Below are 18,869 nucleotides of genomic sequence, written 5' to 3'. Positions count from 1 at the left end.
AAGGGATTAACAGTGAAAAACCAAGCGATTAAGAACCCAAGGGAAAAATATTTAACCCAATGAAATAATATTAAACCTAGGATTGTGAACCCTAGGAATACTAAAATCCTAAGGGATCATGAACTCAAAGGAATAATATTAAATCCAAGGGATTAATATTATAAACCAAAGGTATATAAACCATAACATAAATATTATAAAGGCTTAAATAAACATGGTTGACCATGGTTGATTTTCATATTGACACAACACTTGTCACAGTGTGACATTCCACTGTGGTTGACCATGATTGATTTTCATATCGAGACAATTCTTTTCATAATGCGATGGTGTTAGCCATGTTTGATGTCTTGTTGAAAGGCGTTGGGCCATGGTTGAAAATGGTTGACCATGATTGATTTTAAACATGGTTCACCATGGTTGACCTTCATTGACCATGGCTCAACATCATTGATATTATAAACCCAATGGAAATAAACCCAAGGGAACAATACTAAAAAACCAAGATACTATAAACCTAAGGGAACAAAAACTCGAGGGAATAATACTAAAACCCAATGGGATTATGAACATAAGGGAATAATAGTAAACTCAAGGGATGAATATTATAAACCCATTTTATATAACCCTAAGATAAATATTATAAACCCTAAAATAAATATGGTTGACCATGGTTTGCCATTGTCCATTCCACATCGAGACAATATTGTCACAATGCAACCTAGGACATTGACTAGCATGCTTGACCATGATTGGTTTTCGTATCGTGACAATTTTTCTAACAATGCGATGTTGGACCATGGTAGACCATGGGTTGTTTTCACATTGAGACAATATTTGTCAAAATGTGATGTTAAAACATGGTTGACCATGAATTACCACACCGTCGATTTTATAAAACATGGTTTGCCACGCTTGACCATGGCTAACCATGATTGACCATATGTAGGGCCCTAAAATGCCCTAAATTTAATGAATTTAACAAACAAATACCAGTGTCTGTAAAGTTAAATACATAACTTTAATAATTTTTCTATTGAGTACCAACTTCTCTGCTCTATCGTGACTCTTGCTCCCACTATTTGTTTTTCTTTAAATTTTATGTCGATCCTAGATGATCCTCGTTCCCAATTTTGTTCTTGTTACCAAATGATCAAAACCACATAGCCAAGCTGAGCACAACCTTGGTATTCAACTCCAGAATACTTTCCAATTGGAGTATTTTAGTCCCCCATGCCCAAAAGCTTCAAGAATAATGAAATCTTAGCTTTGGTTAAAATATCTAAATTCTCATTCCTGTCCTCCTCTTCCAACAAAATTCTCTTCTTTTTTTCTCCTCTGCATGCCTGGGATATGTACCCTGCCTAAGCGGTCACCGCCTTCTTCCACCATCATCCTTAGATTTTATTTGACATATTTATTTGTTAGGTGTAAGGTGAGGTGAAAGTATGGGTATACATATCTTTAAAAAGGGTAGATATGTTTTAAACTTTAATGTTTTATTTTATTATTATTTTATAAAATTATATTTATTTTTTATATGATTTTAATTATGGTAACAAGGTCCATAGTTGTTAAATCTTTATGGTATTAAATTTATAAATAAATTTGAGTTTTTTATATATATAAATATATAATTAACTTATAACTTTAAACTCTATATATGTATATTTTGAATGTCGGATTTTAGGTAATATCTTTCTTCTCGATAATTTAGGTGTTTTAGTTTTTTTTTTCATTCATTTTAACATTTTTCCTAATTATTTAATAAGTATACTAGTGCAAGGCATGCAATGTGTGCATATTTAGCTATCATATGCATACATCGTATGCATGCTAATACTCTTTTGTTTATAGATTGAAATGGGTCATTACACCATAGTTGACTGTAGTTGACCATCGTTGACCATGATTGATGATGGTTGATGATGAATATTATTATAAACCCAAGGGATTAATATTAAAAACCCAAATGATTGTAAACCCAAGGGAATAATATTAGATCCAAGGGAATAATATAAACTCAAGGTATATAAACCCTAAGATAAATATTAAAAACCTTTAAATAAACGTGGTTGACCATTGTTGGTTTCATATTGAGACAATCTTTGTCACAATGCAACATTGGATTGTGGTTGACCATGATCAACCATGGTTGACCACGATTGATCGTTGACCTTCGTTGACCATTATTGACAATGCTCAATTTTGGTTGCCATTATAAACCCAAGAAATTAATACGAAAAACCCAAGCAACTATTAACTCAATGGAGAAATATTTCACTTAAGGGAACACTATTAAACCTAATAAAATAATGTAAACACAACATATATAAACCCCAAGATAAATATAATAGACCATCTACTAAACATGCCTATCCATGTATGCCCCATGGATGATTTAAATTTTGATAAAATCTTTGACATAGTGCGATGTTGGCCCATGCTTAACCATGTTTGAACCCTGACATTAACAAACTGAAGGGATTGACACCATAACTAAAGGAAAAAAACTAGGGGATCAATACGAAAACCCCAATGAATTATGAACCCAAGTGAAAAATTATAAATTCCAGGGGATTAATCTTACAAAACCAAGGTATATAAAGCCAAAGATAAATATTACAAACCCTTACACAAACATGGTTGACTATCATTTTGACCATGCTATAAAAGTTACCCAAGAGATTAATAAAAAAATCCCAAGGGATTATAAACCCAACGAAATAATATTAAACCCAAGGGAACAATATAAACCCAAGGTATACAAACCCTAGGATAAATATTAAAAAGCCTTAAATAAACATGGTTGACTATTGTTGATTTTCATATTGTGACAATCTTTGTCACAATGTGACATTGGACTAATTAACCATCGTTGACCACAATTGATCGTCAACTTTCGTTGACCAGTATTGATCATGGTCAACGATTTCTGACATTAAAAATCTGAACAAAAAATAAACCCAAGAAATTAATACTAAAAACTCAAGCGATTATTAACCCAAGGGAGCAATATTAAACCCAATCAAATAATATAAACCCAACGTATAAAAACCCTAAGATAAATATTATAGACTATCTAATAAACATGTCTGTGCATGTATGGCCATGATTGATTTTCATTTTGATACAATCTTTGTCACAATGTGGTGTTGGACCATGTTTGACTATGGTTGAACCTTGAAAACCCAACAGATTATAAACCCAAGGGAATAATATTAAACCCAAGGGAATAATATAAACCCAAGGTATATAAACCCTAAGATAAACATTAAAAACCCTTAAATAAATAAAGTTGTGCTTGGTTTACCATGGTTCATTTTCATATTGAGACAATCATTGTCAAAATGCAATGTTGGACCATGATTAACCATGATTGAGCACAATTTATCATCCACCTATGTTGACCATTATTGACCATGGTCAATGATGATTGACATTATAAACCCGAGAAAATAATAAACCCAAGAAATTAATACTAAAAACCCAAGCGATTATTAACCCAAGGGATTAATCTTATAAACCCAAAGATAAATATTACAAACCCCTATACAAACATGGTTGACTATCATTTGACCATACTATAAAAACCCAAGGGAAAAATATAAACCTAAGGTATATAAACCCTAAGATAAATATTAAAAACCCTTAAACAAACATGGTTGATTGTGGTCGATTTGCACATTGAGAACATCTTTGTCACAATGCAAATTTTGACCACGGTTGAGCATGATTTATAATCGACCTTGGTTGACCATTATTAGCCATGGTCAACGATGATTGACATTATAAATCTGAGCAACTAATAAACACAAGAAATTAATACTAAAAACTCAAGCGATTATTAACCCAAGGGAGAAATATTCACCCAAGGCAATAATATTAAACCCAATCAAATAATATAAACCCAATGTATATAAACCCCAACATAAATATTATAGATCGTCTAATAAACATGCCTGTCCATGTATGGCCATGGCTGATTTTCATTTTCATACAATCTTTGTCACAATGTGACGTTGGACCATGCTTAACCATGGTTGAACCCTGACATTAACAAACTGAAGGAATTGACACCATAAACCAAAGGGAATAAAAAAACTAGGGGATCAATACTAAAACCCCAAGAAATTATGAACCCAAGTGAAGAATATTAAACCCAAGGGATTAATCTTATAAACATAAGGTATATAAACCCAAAGATAAATATTACAAACCCTTATACAAACATGGTTGACTATCATTTTTACCATACTATAAAAACCTAAGGGATCAATACTAAAAAGCCAAAGGATTATAAATCTAAGGGAAAACAATATATACCCAAGGTATATAAACCCTAAGATAAATATTAAAAACCCTTAAAATAAACATGGTTGACCATGGTTCATTTTCATATTGAGACAATCTTTGTCACAATGCGATGTTGGATCATGGTTGACCATGATTAACCATGGTCGAGCACGATTGATCGTCGACCTTGGTTGATCATTATTGATCATGGTCAATGATGATTGACATTATAAACCTGAGAAAATAATAAACCCCAAGAAATTAATACTAGAAAGCCAAGCGATTATTAACCCAAGGGAGAAATATTTCACCTAGGGGAACAATATTAAACCAAATCAAATAATATAAACTCAATGTATATAGGCCCAAAGATAAATATTATAGACCTTCTCATAAACATGCTTGTCCATGTATGGCCAAGAATGATTTTCATTTTGATACAATCTTTGTCACAATGCGACGTTCGACCATGCTTAACAATGGTTGAACCCTGATGGTAGCAAGCAACCTGGAAGACAATCTGGGCACAACACAGTGCAAAAATAAACTGGTTGTAGGCGCTACGGAATAGTTTTGTAGCGTGATGTGAAATGTTTTTTTAGTGCCTCTAAACACTTTGTTATCGGCACTTGGAAGGCAGAACGACTTGCACTCTCTACATACTTGACTCTCCACCATATGAGCACACCCTCCACGCTAAGGAATGGCCTCCCTTGTCTCCCTTATCGATGGTTATACTCAGCGCTCAACAAACCCATAGTATTGTCCAGATCAGGGCTATGTACAACTCTCGAGTTGCTCAGCTTCTCCAGGCTATCCTCTATAGAGAATCATCTCCTCCTGCCTTTTCCGCATACAACATCCCTCATCGAAGTATTGGGCAAACTCAAATCAACAAAACCATGTCATTTCCTGTAAAACAGGGCATTGCAAAATATGGTTTGGTTCATAGAAAAAAACCACGTATAAACAACCACTGGCATCATAAATCAAGTGTTAGCAACCATATAATACCACAGGTTCTGATCACACAAATTCAAGAATGTAATCAAATGTACACACAACTCAAAACATAGATTATAACACATATGAATGAATGTGCTGCAACCAACTTTACTTTATTTATTTCACATGTACAAGTTCGCGGTAGGAGACGAAGCTCCTTTCCTCTCCAATCGATGCTCCTTTTATGCATATCCTTGACAACTTATTTTATTCCCCTTCTCTTTAAGTGAGGGATGCTGAAAAGACACAACATAAATGACTCTTCATTTCCTAGACTCCACAACTTATTCAAATTTTGTATTTACATTATTCAAAATATCATTAAAAGAAAAAAAATCAACTTTTCCAGCTCAACATGTGGCCAATCCACCACATGTGTGAGACCATATCTAAGTCGGAAGTTAGGCCTAGTTAGAGGTCAAGGCCGCGTAGCAGAATTGGTAGGAGAACACTCACGACCCTCGACCTATGTGGGACCCGATACAGGCAATGTGGCAGATGACGTCAGTGTGAAGTGGCAGTATAGAGAACATGTGGTAGGCAGATTCACCATTCTTAGGTAGCCTGATGGGAAAAATCTAGGTAACACAGGCCACCATACAGAAGGCTCGACATGGCATAGATGATGTCAGCATGACATAAGATAATGATATGGCAGAATCTTGAAGTTTATGCTAAGGGGATGTTTTGTGAATATTTTCACATGTATTTTGTCTTTGACATTAAATCGATAAAATAGGCCTAGAGCAGTGGAAAATGATTTAAATCGAGCCTATACACAAGTAAGAGTTGAAAAAAATACTATAAAATAGAGTGGGATGATTCCTGACCTCTCGACCTACATTGGAAGGCATGCCTAGGTCATGGTTATGCGATGTTTTTGTGTGTTATACACCTAAGGGCTTTTGCATTCAACATAATTTATTTCAAGTCTACTACATAGGGTCATATGATCCATGGCTCGAATACCATACTAATAGACCCAAGGTAAATGGATTCGACAGGAAAACTGAGATACAAGGAAGCAAGGACCTCGACCTATCGCATATTAATGTTGTCTGACATAGTCAAACCTGAGTTCTCCTCACGCCACGAAGAGATAAATGAGAGTAATGGAGATTATACCAAGCTCAAGAAATCCATGTCATTTGTACAAGAAAACTTTAAATGGAGGAGATCTTTGAGTATGTAGGTGGACTGAGAATTAATTCTCAGCATGGCAGAATCGCTAGAGCCCATTCTCAAATTTAATATAGTTAAAGTGGCCAGGGGCTCGGATATAGCAAGAGAATGGAGTACGCACTCGGGTAGAGTGAAGCACAAAGTGAGCCTTGCTGAAGAACCACAAACATTGAGTTGACTAAGCCTACATGTAGAATTGAATTCAAATGCCCATCCTCTGCATTAAATCAGTTGTCGTGAATGAGAACATAAGCTACAACAACATGAAAGAGACTTGTTTTTTTGGATTCATTCTTTGCATTACTTGTAATGAAACTACACATGGATCCCGTTCTCAGTTATTAATGCAATTGTAGTGGTCTTGCACTCTTATGGAACAACAACAAGGAGAGCCATGCAAAAGTACGCTTCTAGGCACTGTGTTGCAAAGACAACATCGATCACAAAAAAGGAGAGGAATAAAACCGTGTAGAGCAGTTATGCAAAGTGGGGGAATGCAAAATTGTTGAGAGTCACAAAGTGCAGTGTAGTGAGTGTGTGACTAAGCTAAGTGCCACCAAGTGAAGGTGTATCAAAGGGTTGAGACCTGAGTTGGTTAAGCCAGTAGAGAGCAAACTTCGAAGGAGAATTGGGGCGCTGAAGGAAGGGAACTAATACTGGAGTAGACCATATTTGCTTTTATATTTATATTCATTCGCCTTTTTTTTTTTAATTTGAAAATTGTATGAAAAGTAGAACAATGGCTATAACAAGGAATGGCCTACATTCTTAAGAGGTGTGTGCCTCTTGGCAAGTAGTGGCTTACTATCTTAAAGGGGGTTGGTGCCTCTTGTGAGTGGGTGATCACAAACAAATTGATGTAATTAAGTAGGCGCTTAATTTACATCATAACAACAAACATATTTGTGGTTTTCTCCCTTTGGGTTTCCATGTAAAAATACCCGTGGCAATATGTGTATAATTATCATGTGATGGATTGTATGTATATGTGAATACCTTATCTTGTTGTTCATTTGTATTTTGCATGAAAACTCTCACACGTAACTGACTGTAGTGAAAATAATCAAAGACTTATACTTAAAATTTTAAAGAACCTCACTATTATTGATTCACCCTCCCCTTTGAGTAATTCCTTATTCCAATATCATTAACCATGAAAAGGCCTAAGCCATGACATGTGCACTCTAGTAGGAACCTAAAAGGATATTGGCTATGACATATGCACTCTATCAGGAATCTAAAAAGCCCTAGGCCATAACATGTGCACTTTAGTAGGAACCTTTGGCCCAAAAGTGGGATATGAGCTTGATTCGCAGATTTGACACACCAAACACATCTCCTATACCATGACATTGATTGAGGCAAGGGAACGGAGGCTTATGATTTAACAATACTTATATGGTTAATGACATGCATTCTCGACAAATAATCATACATGTCTTCCATAAGATATATTTTCTCCATGAATCTCCTAACACAGGGCATGTTTTAAGACTAGAAGAGGGATGATTGGAACCTAGAGAAACATGTTATTGTTCCTATGCCATGCATAAGTCCATGGTCCATGATACAATCCCTTTCGAGGTGATATTTTCCCAAGAATGACACATAAGTCAATTCTCTAGTTTAACACACTAAATATGGTTCCCATGGAAAAATAAACTCTTTGATGTTAAAATAAAGGGGCTCTGGCCTTACATTATTGATCTAAGGCACATAAGCCATGCATGAGGCCTTAGAGCAAGTGGGAATCCCTATAGATGAAGTTGTTAACCCACCTATTTTTTCTTAGGAATGAATTACAAGACAAATTAAAAATTCTAGCATATGAGTGATGCGTAAAGGCATCAAGTACATATTTCATGACCCATTAGAGAATTTTTAAGGTAAAAATTGGGCCTCAAAACAAAAATGTACAATAAAAATAAACTTTATAAGAACCAATAAGATTGAATATGATAATGTCAACCATGGGGGATGATTCACCATTTTTGGAGTAAAAAGCTAAAAGGATAAAAAATTTAAAAATTAAAAAACTACTTTTTCAACTCATATTTTCAATTTATCTCCCTACAATTTTTCTCAAATTTCGAGCTAGAGCACTCGTTGGATGCATAATTTAATTTTTCATCCAAGGAGTACCAATGTTTCATACTTTCGATGGACTCCACTACATGGAAAATGTGAAATATATTAAAAAAAACTCAATAGAGTTGAACCACCACACTGCCAAAAAGATAGGTTGAACAGGGAGGCCCTCGACCCACCCGTGTTGGCTACATGATCCGGTGCTAAAAAATATGCTCAAAAATGAAAGTTTTCAGATTGATGCAAAACCTAAACTAATGCGCAGATCTCATCTTCTTGAATCCGGCGCAACTCGTTTCGTGGAAAACAGACGTTGTATGCTCCTAGAAATGAGTTCTGATTGATTTGGGAAACATGCAAAATTTTGTGCAAGTCTGCCCAGTTAGCAGTCTGTACTGCTAACGTGGCATGCTGACTATGCAAGTGTGACTTGGCTTCAACGAGCCAATGGAATCTCACCACGTGGCTGGTTCTAGGCGCTGACTGGGTTGAGTTCTTATTGGGTGAAGGTCTTGTGACGTGGACCAACTGGAGGCTGCCATGTGGCCCATCCAGAGGCTACCACGCAGCGCATCGGTGGCCACTTAAAAATATTTGAAGTCTGCAGGGGTCGAACTGTGAACCACTTTCCAACTAAACACCGCTGTTACCATTCAGCCATGGGTAGTCCTTACTAAAAGGACCTCTGAAATATGCATTTAAACTTAAATGGGGCAAAGGTATGGGTTAAGGGTCAAGGGCTAGCCCAAGACTTGGTCTCCATGCCCACATAGACCAGGGTCGGGACCAAGGGCAAGGGCTTAACCTCAGCCCACCAACCTTACATTTAATCCATGCAACGAGGAGCCCAAAACCAGGGGTGCATCGGAAGGGGGGCTAGACCCTAGGCGCTAACCCCTGGCCTTATGGAGTCCATATGACTAGGAGCACGCGCAAAGGGGTCATTGGGAAATTTAATGAACCCACAATTTGGGTCAGAATTGCGCTAATTTGTCGCCCAGTTAGCGGATAAAGGGGCAAAATTGTAGGATGGTTAGCCAGACTTGGCAAATTTGTGGGTCAACTAGCAAGAAAACTTGGGAAGTTGATAACTTTCTCAGTTTTTGGTCTTTTTGGGAGCAAAAATAGGCTAGACAAGGGTTTTTGATATCTCTGAATGTTAAAATTGGAAACTAGGGCGAAACTTCATGTGGGTCATCTTATTCATGGTTGATAATATGTTCATTAGATTCCTCTCGCCGAGAGGTGTAGGATTGACATAAAGATCATCCGATCCCGATAAGTATTCATGGAGATATGAATTTATTTTGATTATGGAATTATTATCAAGCCGACCTACAACTCATGTAGGCTCAGAAGCCAAACAATCGCATCTATTCAAACACCAAATTTGTGTATAAATATAGGAGGAATTTTCTTCATTTGGACTCACTCATCTCATCACATCTCTCTCTCTCTACTGCGCAGAAAATAGTCTCTTCTCTACTGCGTAGAAAGGGTCTCTCCCTCACACATGTGAAGCCGAAAGCTGTCGAAACTTAAGCTGCAACTATAGAAGTAAAGTTTGACCTACGTGGACTAGAAGATATCCTCATCTGAACTGTGTTGTAGGTTCATCTGAACCTCCTCTGAAAGTCGCAACTTTTGGTGGTGGAATCAAGTCAATTCGACGGGCGATTTGCAAGATATCGAATGCCCTAGTTTGAAGCCGGAAGCTGTCGAAACTGAAGCTGCAACTGCAGAATAAAGTTTGACCTACATGGACTAGAAGATCTCCTCATCTGAACTTCGCTATAGATTCATCTGAACCTCCTCTGAAAGCCGCAACTTTTGGTGGTGGAATCAAGTCAATCTGACAGACGGTTTGCAAGATATCGACTGCCCTAGTTTGAAGCCGGAAGCTGCCGAAATTGAAGCTACAACTGCAGAAGTAAAGTTTGACCTGCATGGAATAGAATATCTCCTCATCTGAACTACGTTGTAGGTTCATCTAAACCTCCTCTGGAAGCCGTAACTTTTGGTGGTGGAATCAAGCCGATCCGACGGTCGGTTTGTGAGATATCGTTTGCCCTAGTTTGATGATGAAGCTGCTAATACTGATGCTACTGATCTAGGGTTTGTTACTGTTGATATAAATCAGATTTATTGTACTATTTCTCTCTGCTCAATTATTGAAGATAAAAGAAGATTTGATCAAAGGGTTTCCCCACACATTGTGGGGTTTGTCCCTAGCTAGCCGCCACATCTTGTGTCTCTTGTCTTAGCTTGTTTTCTGTCAATCGTTTAATGTTCTATCTGCACTTTACTTTATGTACATGTGATTGCTAATCTAAAATAAAAAGAAAATAAGTAAACTTTTATAAGCATAGAACATACCATAACTTAACACTGAAGCTGTTGGAGCAGGTTTTGAATCCATTTGAGCACTGTTACTCATTGTAATCACCATTTTTTAGCATAATGAAAGAGCGCCAAGCATTGGAAGCTGGACCAGGAGACGTAGCCCAGGAGGGGTGAACTCCTTCATCACGTTTTGTTTTGTGGTTACTATTATGGTTTTATTATCTGCAATTTTCTGCAATATATCAATTAAATTCATGTTTTAATGTGTATAAATTCAACTTAAAAAGCCATAAAAAGTCTAATTTATCACTTACAAAATTTATCATAATCCTCAAGCAGTTTCATATACAGATCAAGTTTGGTATCAGAGCATAGGTTTTCTTTGCTGCTATGAGGATTTAATTGTTTGCAAGTGTTTCTGATGCTTACAAGGTTGAAGCTTAAGAGAGGAGAAGGAAAGCTTGTGGGTACAGGTTCTCAATTTGGGACAAGGACAAGGAGAGCACATTTGCCACAATCTCCACCACAAGTTTCACCTCAAGTTGTTCCTGAAGCTTTAGTAAGCATGTCTCATGAAGGAGGAGTTGATAATATGTTAGAGGATGAGAAGGCTTTCAAAAAATCATTCTTTGACATGACCCATATGGTGAAATTTCTCTATGAAGAGAGAAACACAAGATTGCAAGGTGAGAGCTCCAAGCCTCCAAAGGGAGAGGGTTCTTCAAGAGGAAAAGGAGGAGATGAGGAAAATCCTTCAAAAGGGAATGGAGGTAAACCACCACCTTCTCCACCTTCATCTTCATCTTCATAATCATCTTCATCCTCTTCCACAACTACCCCTTCACAAACACCTCCACAATCTCCAAAGGGACAAGGTAAAACTCCCTTATTGAAACTTGATATTAAATTCGATTTGCCTATGTATGATGGTGAGGTTAATGCTAAAAGACTAGATAATTGGGTTCATCAACTTGAAGTATATTGCAGGATTCAAAACATCAAGGATGATGAAACAAAGATTCATCCGACTTCATTAAGGTTGGAAAGTGATGCTTTGATTTGGTGGGAAGCCAAAACACAAGAGGATATGAGAACGCATGGTAAGGTCTAGACCTCTTGGATAGATTTTATTGTTGCACTTAGAAGACAATTTTATCCTTTAGCTTATATGCAGAAGGCTATTATGGATTGGAAGAATTTTAGACAAGGAAAATGACAAAGTGTTCAAAATTATACTCAAAAGTTTGGGAGAAGAGCACTAGTGTTGGGTGTAAATTTTTCATCTCAAGACACTTTGTTAAAATATATTAGAGGTTTACATAGCTACCTTAGGCACACTTTTCTAGCTCTGAAGTTGTTGGAGTAGGTTTTGAAGCCATTTGAGCATTGTAACTCATTGTAATCACTATTTTTTGAGTATAACGAAAGAAGGCCAAACATTGGAAGCTGGACCAGGAGACGTAGCCCAGGAGGGGTGAACTCCTTCATCACTTCTTGTTTTGTGGTTACTGTTATGGTTTTATTCTTTGCAATTTTTTGCAATTTATGAGTTAATTTAATGTTTTAATATGTGCATGAATTCAACTTAAAGAGGCATGAAAACTCATTTTATTAACTTGAAATTTACATAATCCTCAAGCACATACATATACAAATCACTACACTTGCCCCCGAGTGACCGAGAGCCACCCACTTACGTCCCACTGCTAGTCCTTATGAAGAATATGATTTTCGCACACAAGAACAACAAGAGAAACAAGGTGGTGACCACCAGGACCCCTATCCGAAGACACAACACCTCTTCTTTGAGTTCACCGAGAAATAGATATGAGTAAACAAACAAACAACTCCTCAATTCTAACACATGTGAGCTGAACACACGAATTACCTGACATGCAAATTACCTTACCCAATACACAGACCAATGATTCGATTACCTATTTGTAGAATGTTCTTTCACCAAATATAAGCTCTTCGTTGTGTGTTGTTAATCCACCAATCACTCTCTCTGGGAAGGTCGAAACTAGGAGAAGAGCTGAGCCTAGATCCCAAGTTACATTTTGCAGCACCAATGGAATCCAGACCTTTCCAGGCAACCTCTTCCCATCCACAAATAAGCTCTCTCGCTACGCCAAGTATAGGGTTGGCCCTCCAAAGAGGCCTCCTATGACTTATGAGTTTGCAATTCCCCCTACAGACCAAGCCTTCATCTCATTGTGCCAAAAAATGTACCTAGACATCATTTCCACCTATGTTATAACCCCCTTCTCCTCTAGAATTTTCATTTCTTAAGTGCCAAGCGCTGCTTACTTAATACGTTTCCTCCTCATGTGAACCGCGTGAAGGGATTTGAATGCTCATTTCTTGAACTTTATTATCAAATTGTTCCACCCCCAAGAGGGAAAGGTTCATATCCTTCAAACCATAATATGTTATGAAACCAACTCAAGAAAAGATAGATAAACGCCTTAGAATTCAGCCTCTTCGAGGGGGCAACCTCCTTTACATTACATAAATGAACAATTCTTGGATGATACAAATGAAAAGACCTCCTTTCTATATATAGGAGTCTAAGGGGTCATAACATAATCAGAGCCGACATAACAATAATAATGTAAGGGCACAATAATAACAATAGTGGGCTTCTATGGGGCACAATAGTAACAATATGGACACTACATGGGTACATCAATATAATAAGTGGGTTATAATAATAACAATAAGGGGTTACACTAATAGTATAGGGGCCTAACATGCCCCTCTCCTTCAAAAAGCATTGTCCTCAACGCTTGAGTAGTTATTTATGCTTCTGTATAAAATTCTTGTCCTCCCATGTGGAATATTTAGCGGGTAAGTTCTTCCACTTGATGAGATACTCTAAAATTGATCGATTTCGTAGCTGTCGGGTTCTTGTTTCTGTGACTGCTCCAGGTTCCAATATGATTTTTCCTTCCTCTTCAATTTCTAGCAATACTGTTTGAATTGGGATCTTTTGCAACTTTTGAATAAGTGGCCATACTTCTTCATCCTTCTTCCATTCATCCCTTGCTTCGTTTATCCAATCTGGTTGGATAATATAAATAGCACAAAACAATGCTTCCACATCCTCATCCTTGAAGAGTCTTCCCATTCGGTAAGGTCGCCATTTTTTAAGTGCATGTAGTATTGCCAACATTTCCTTCTCATAAATAGCATGCTTGAGATGTAGCAGTAAAAATACCCAATCACCTACATCAAAACATTTTTCACTACGATGTTGATCTACCTGTTGTTTCGTTTGATTTTGCACTGAAGTGGCGTTATCCTTTAAAAGTTGGAGAACTTGTTGTTGATGCTCGATGTGATCTTTCACTGCTTGAACCTTTTTCTTCTTGATATGTCCTTCTATCTTGAGAGTTTGAGGAGTGGTAATTATTTCCAATGCTTTACAAGATATCGTCTGATTCATTTCTTCTTTCTCGATGTGATCTTTCACTTCTTGCACCTTTTTCTTCTTAATATGTCCTTCTATCTTGAGAGTTTGAGGAGTGGTAATTCTTGCCAATGCTTTACAAGATATGGTCTGATTCATTTCTTCTTTCTCTGGGGTGGGGTCCCGGCGTATAGCTTCCTCTTTTGATGTTTCTTGATCCTTTTCTTCCTCCTCTTCATACTCTATGTAAAATAATTTCTTTTCAACAAACTTATGACCTTTAGTGCATTTGCTATCACAATTGTAACAAAGCCCTTTTTCTCTTTTTTCTTCCAATTGTTGTGGTGTAACCCTTGTAGGTTGTGGAAGGCTAGGAGAAACAACATTTCCATCTTTATAGTTGTGAGGGGTATGCTTCCTGGTTTCCATAATTTTTCTTTCCACAATGTCACAAAGCCCTTTTACTCTTTCCAATTGTTGTGGTGTTGCTCTAAAGAAGGTGTTGCTCTTTGTATCCTCATAATGTGCTATCATTTCCTCCGTGAAAATTGACCACATAACAAGTTGTTTACGAGAACAAAGTCTTTCATACCATAAAAATTGATCCGGTTCCAAATATGAAGATGCAATACATACCTTTTGTAACAGTTGTACACCATGTAGATCAAAATATTGCTCCATCTGAACTATCCAATTTATCGGATCCTTGCCATCAAACTTCCTCATCTTGCGTTTTCTTAATTTTAGGAGCTCGATCTTGAAATGACTGTAACTTTGTACTTTCGGATATTTAAGTTCTGAAATTGTGACATATAGTAGCCCTCTGTTTCCTCTTTCCAATGCCACCAGTCTCATCCAAATTGGATTCTCTAAGAAAGAGTTATGCACAATCTTCCAAGATGACTTGATTATAGACCTTTCCAGAAGAGCGAAATTGTATGAAGTTCCACGTGTCACTTTTTTGACCTTTGGATCTGAAAAATGCATATAAGAAACTACAGTCCGTCCTCTTTCTGTAACTTCTTACGAAATTTCAATCCGATCCTCAGAGAGAAAGTTATGACGATTTTCCCCAGGTCACTTGTTTGGAATGTAATTCAGGAGTCTGCAAAAAGACCAACTTCCTCAGATCATATCTCCGCAAATATAGCGCGAAAAACTCTAAAATTCGGACCCGAGGTTCAGTGCGATTTCTTATCAAATGAGTTTTTTTTGCAACTTCTGAAATGTCGCAGAAAAAAAGTTATAGCGAAAATGCCACGATGACCTGTTTGGAGCAGGAAAACCCTAGAATCCGAAGCTCTGATACAAAATGTTATGAAACCAGCTCAAGAAAAGATAGAAAAGATAGATAAACACCTTAGAATTCAGCCTCTTCGAGGGGGCAACCTCCTTTACATTACATAAATGAACAATTCTTGGATGATACAAATGAAAAGACCTCCTTTCTATATATAGGAGTCTAAGGGGTCATAACATAATCAGAGTTGACATAACAATAATAATGTAAGGGCACAATAATAACAATAGTGGGCTTCTATGGGCACAATAGTAACAATATGGGCACTACATGGGTACATCAATATAATAAGTGGGTTTATAATAATAACAATAAGGGGTTACACTAATAGTATAGGGGCCTAACATAATATCATTACATAATTATTATGTATATGAATTTTAGCTATAAATATAAAATTATAAAATTTATTTAATATGTAAATTTGAATTTTACTTATATCAATGATAAATATAAAATTATAAAACTTATTTAATATGTAATTTAAAAATTAAAATTAAAATTATATATTTGTTTTTATAACATAAATAATCATACTATATAAATTAAATGGCTAATAAATAACCACTAACATTAAAACACTTATTTCATTTATGATATATTTTACATCACGAAGATTAAAAAATACATAAATGTTAACTAAATTATAACTTTATTTTAAGTTATTACTAATAATAATTATAAAAAGAATTAACATGTGAGTTAGACATATATACATTTAGAAAAACTTGTACTACAATTGTTAACCATGAAAATTCTTGTAAATGAGCTTCATTATAATACTATGGATTACTAACATCGTATGCCCAAAAAAACAGTAACTCATGATGATGTTCATATGGCATTTTTTTATAATTAACCAATTTAATTAGAAGGGCAAAAATGACATAACTACTTTTGAAATAAATCTCAACCTTTGATGTCTAACTAGTACTAATAATTTTCTAAAATATTCAATGGAGTTTTTTTTGGTAAGCTCTTATTTTATTATTAATTTAGAGAATATTTACATTAGATAGATAACACCTTAGAATTCCTTAGTTTTCCATTATGGAAACGAGACCAAAGGAAATATGAGGATGCAGCATAGGCTTGTTAAAATTTGTTGGTCATGCAAAAAGTGTCTTATAAAATTGTTACAAAATCATGACATTCTAGTTATTGACACAAAAGCTACATAAGACATGCATAAAACAAAGAACATAAAATAGAATAGAAGGAAACACTACTAGTAGTAGTGTGCAGAAATTCCACTGTAGATCACCTGATAATGCAATATACTAAAGCAAAATACTTGATCTACTTCTACAAACAAACTTGCGATTCTTAATCGATTTTGAGCAAGATCAAATAGAACACATATAACAGATAAAGAAGAAATCAATCACACATGAAACACATAAGAATACTCAGGGGAAAGCCTCAGCTAAAAACCCCTCTATCTATATTATCATACAAGTGGAAATATCTCTAGATCACACAAAGCTTTAGCTCACAAGCTATCCAACTCTCAGTACAATCCCTCAATGCTACTCATAGACTGAATAGACACAACATATGCCTTCCTTCAGTCCTCCAAGCCTCCTATTTCTTTGCGCAGTTTCTCCTGGGTCCTCTGGCTGCCACCTGTGTGAATTCACCTCTCACACAACTCACTGACCTCTGAAATAACTGCACAATATTAAAGGAGATAATTCCTTCTGCATGGATGAGTTTCCTTTATAGGAAAATTCCTCCAACTGATAGTACAATGTCCCTGTCTTTAATCTCAACTGGGTCTCTGTCTGAACTGACATGTATGAGTTATTTATGAGAGAATATTAAGATATCTGGAGACACTAGTTGCATGAATGCATGCAATAACTGACTAAACTCACAATTAGTTCCACAAACTATTTGGAACTAATCTAACTGGACTTAACTCAGTTAACTGAGCTAACTAATTACAACTCAAATACAACTCATCCTTATCTCCTTAATTAAGGGATAATTTCCTCAATCAACGGGATAGTTGTTGCATGTCTTCACAAAGACTTCATGTTTGAATTTCTCCAACTAATTAACTCAAGATGAATTAATTAATTATTTTTCAAACAACTAGTGAGACTAAATTCAAATTTTAATTCTCAATTTTAATTCAAGGACAAATTAAAATTGGAATATATCTTGAAATGCTATCTATAGCAATGCTATTTTTATCATTTCTATTTTTTTCTATTTCCAACAGAGTTGGAGTATATCTTGAAATGTTATTTTTAGCATTTCTTGTTGCTATTTTCAACACTCCCTCTCAACAAGAAAGGCATTCAACTCGAACCCGATCCTGAACCTTTGGAATGTTCTGCATGCAACACTTCTCTCAAGTGTTGTTGCTCCAACAACTCTAGAAACACAAAAAATATCCAACCTGAATCAGAATGATGCCTCTGTCATCAAAGTCTCTGACTGCTATTGCCTCTGTCGACTAAAAACTCTGCACCTCTGTGCTCTTCAGTATCTGACTGCTCTAGCCTCTGTCACTTTGATCTCTGATTGCATCAATCACACTGATTCCTACTGTTTCATCCATGTTGCTGCTGGTCCTATCTCCTAGCATGCAGCCACACTGCACCTCCTCTCATCATGTTCCATTGTGCTGCCCACTACTGTACTGCAACTCAGTTACTGAGAAGTAAGTAACTAATCTCCCAACTGACCTCCCTGTTGGGCTAGAAACACCATTTGATGCTGAAACTCCCCCTGTCGCTCCATCCGCATTTATCTCTACCCACTCATCTAGTCCTGCTACTCCTCATCGGGGCTCTCGTAGCAATGTCTAATCAAAGAGGTTGGGTACCTCAAGGATCCTGCCCCTATTTTAGCCCTCTTGGGACTATTACTTCACATCGCCCCACCTCAAACCTGGAGGTATGGTTGCATGTGATCCCTTTGCCCACTTGGCTCGAAATTTCCCCCTACTGGAGGTCTCTGCATGAGTGGATGCCTCCACTCGATCTCCTCTCAGCTTCTCCAGTTGTGGTTGCTCCAAAACCTCCTGAAGCTGCTTCACCAATTGTGGCTCCTCCCCAATTGTCTAAGACTTCTTCTTGCGCTGCATGTTGAGAGGTAATGTACTCTCCCTCTCAACCACCAACTCTCCAACATTTGCCTTGTTTCTCAAGGCTTTACATGCATCTTGAACCTCAAGAGCATACGGGTTCTTGACTCGTGAAACGATCTGTTTCACCTGAATTGTGGTGATGT

Source organism: Pinus tabuliformis, chromosome 1_1 (assembly GCF_031772625.1).
Source record: "Pinus tabuliformis cultivar Carrire ecotype Pingquan chromosome 1_1, CPIR1, whole genome shotgun sequence".
Taxonomy (NCBI): Eukaryota; Viridiplantae; Streptophyta; class Pinopsida; order Pinales; family Pinaceae; genus Pinus; species Pinus tabuliformis.
The sequence above is the reverse complement of the archived record's forward strand: the minus strand, read 5'-3'. Positions refer to the sequence as shown.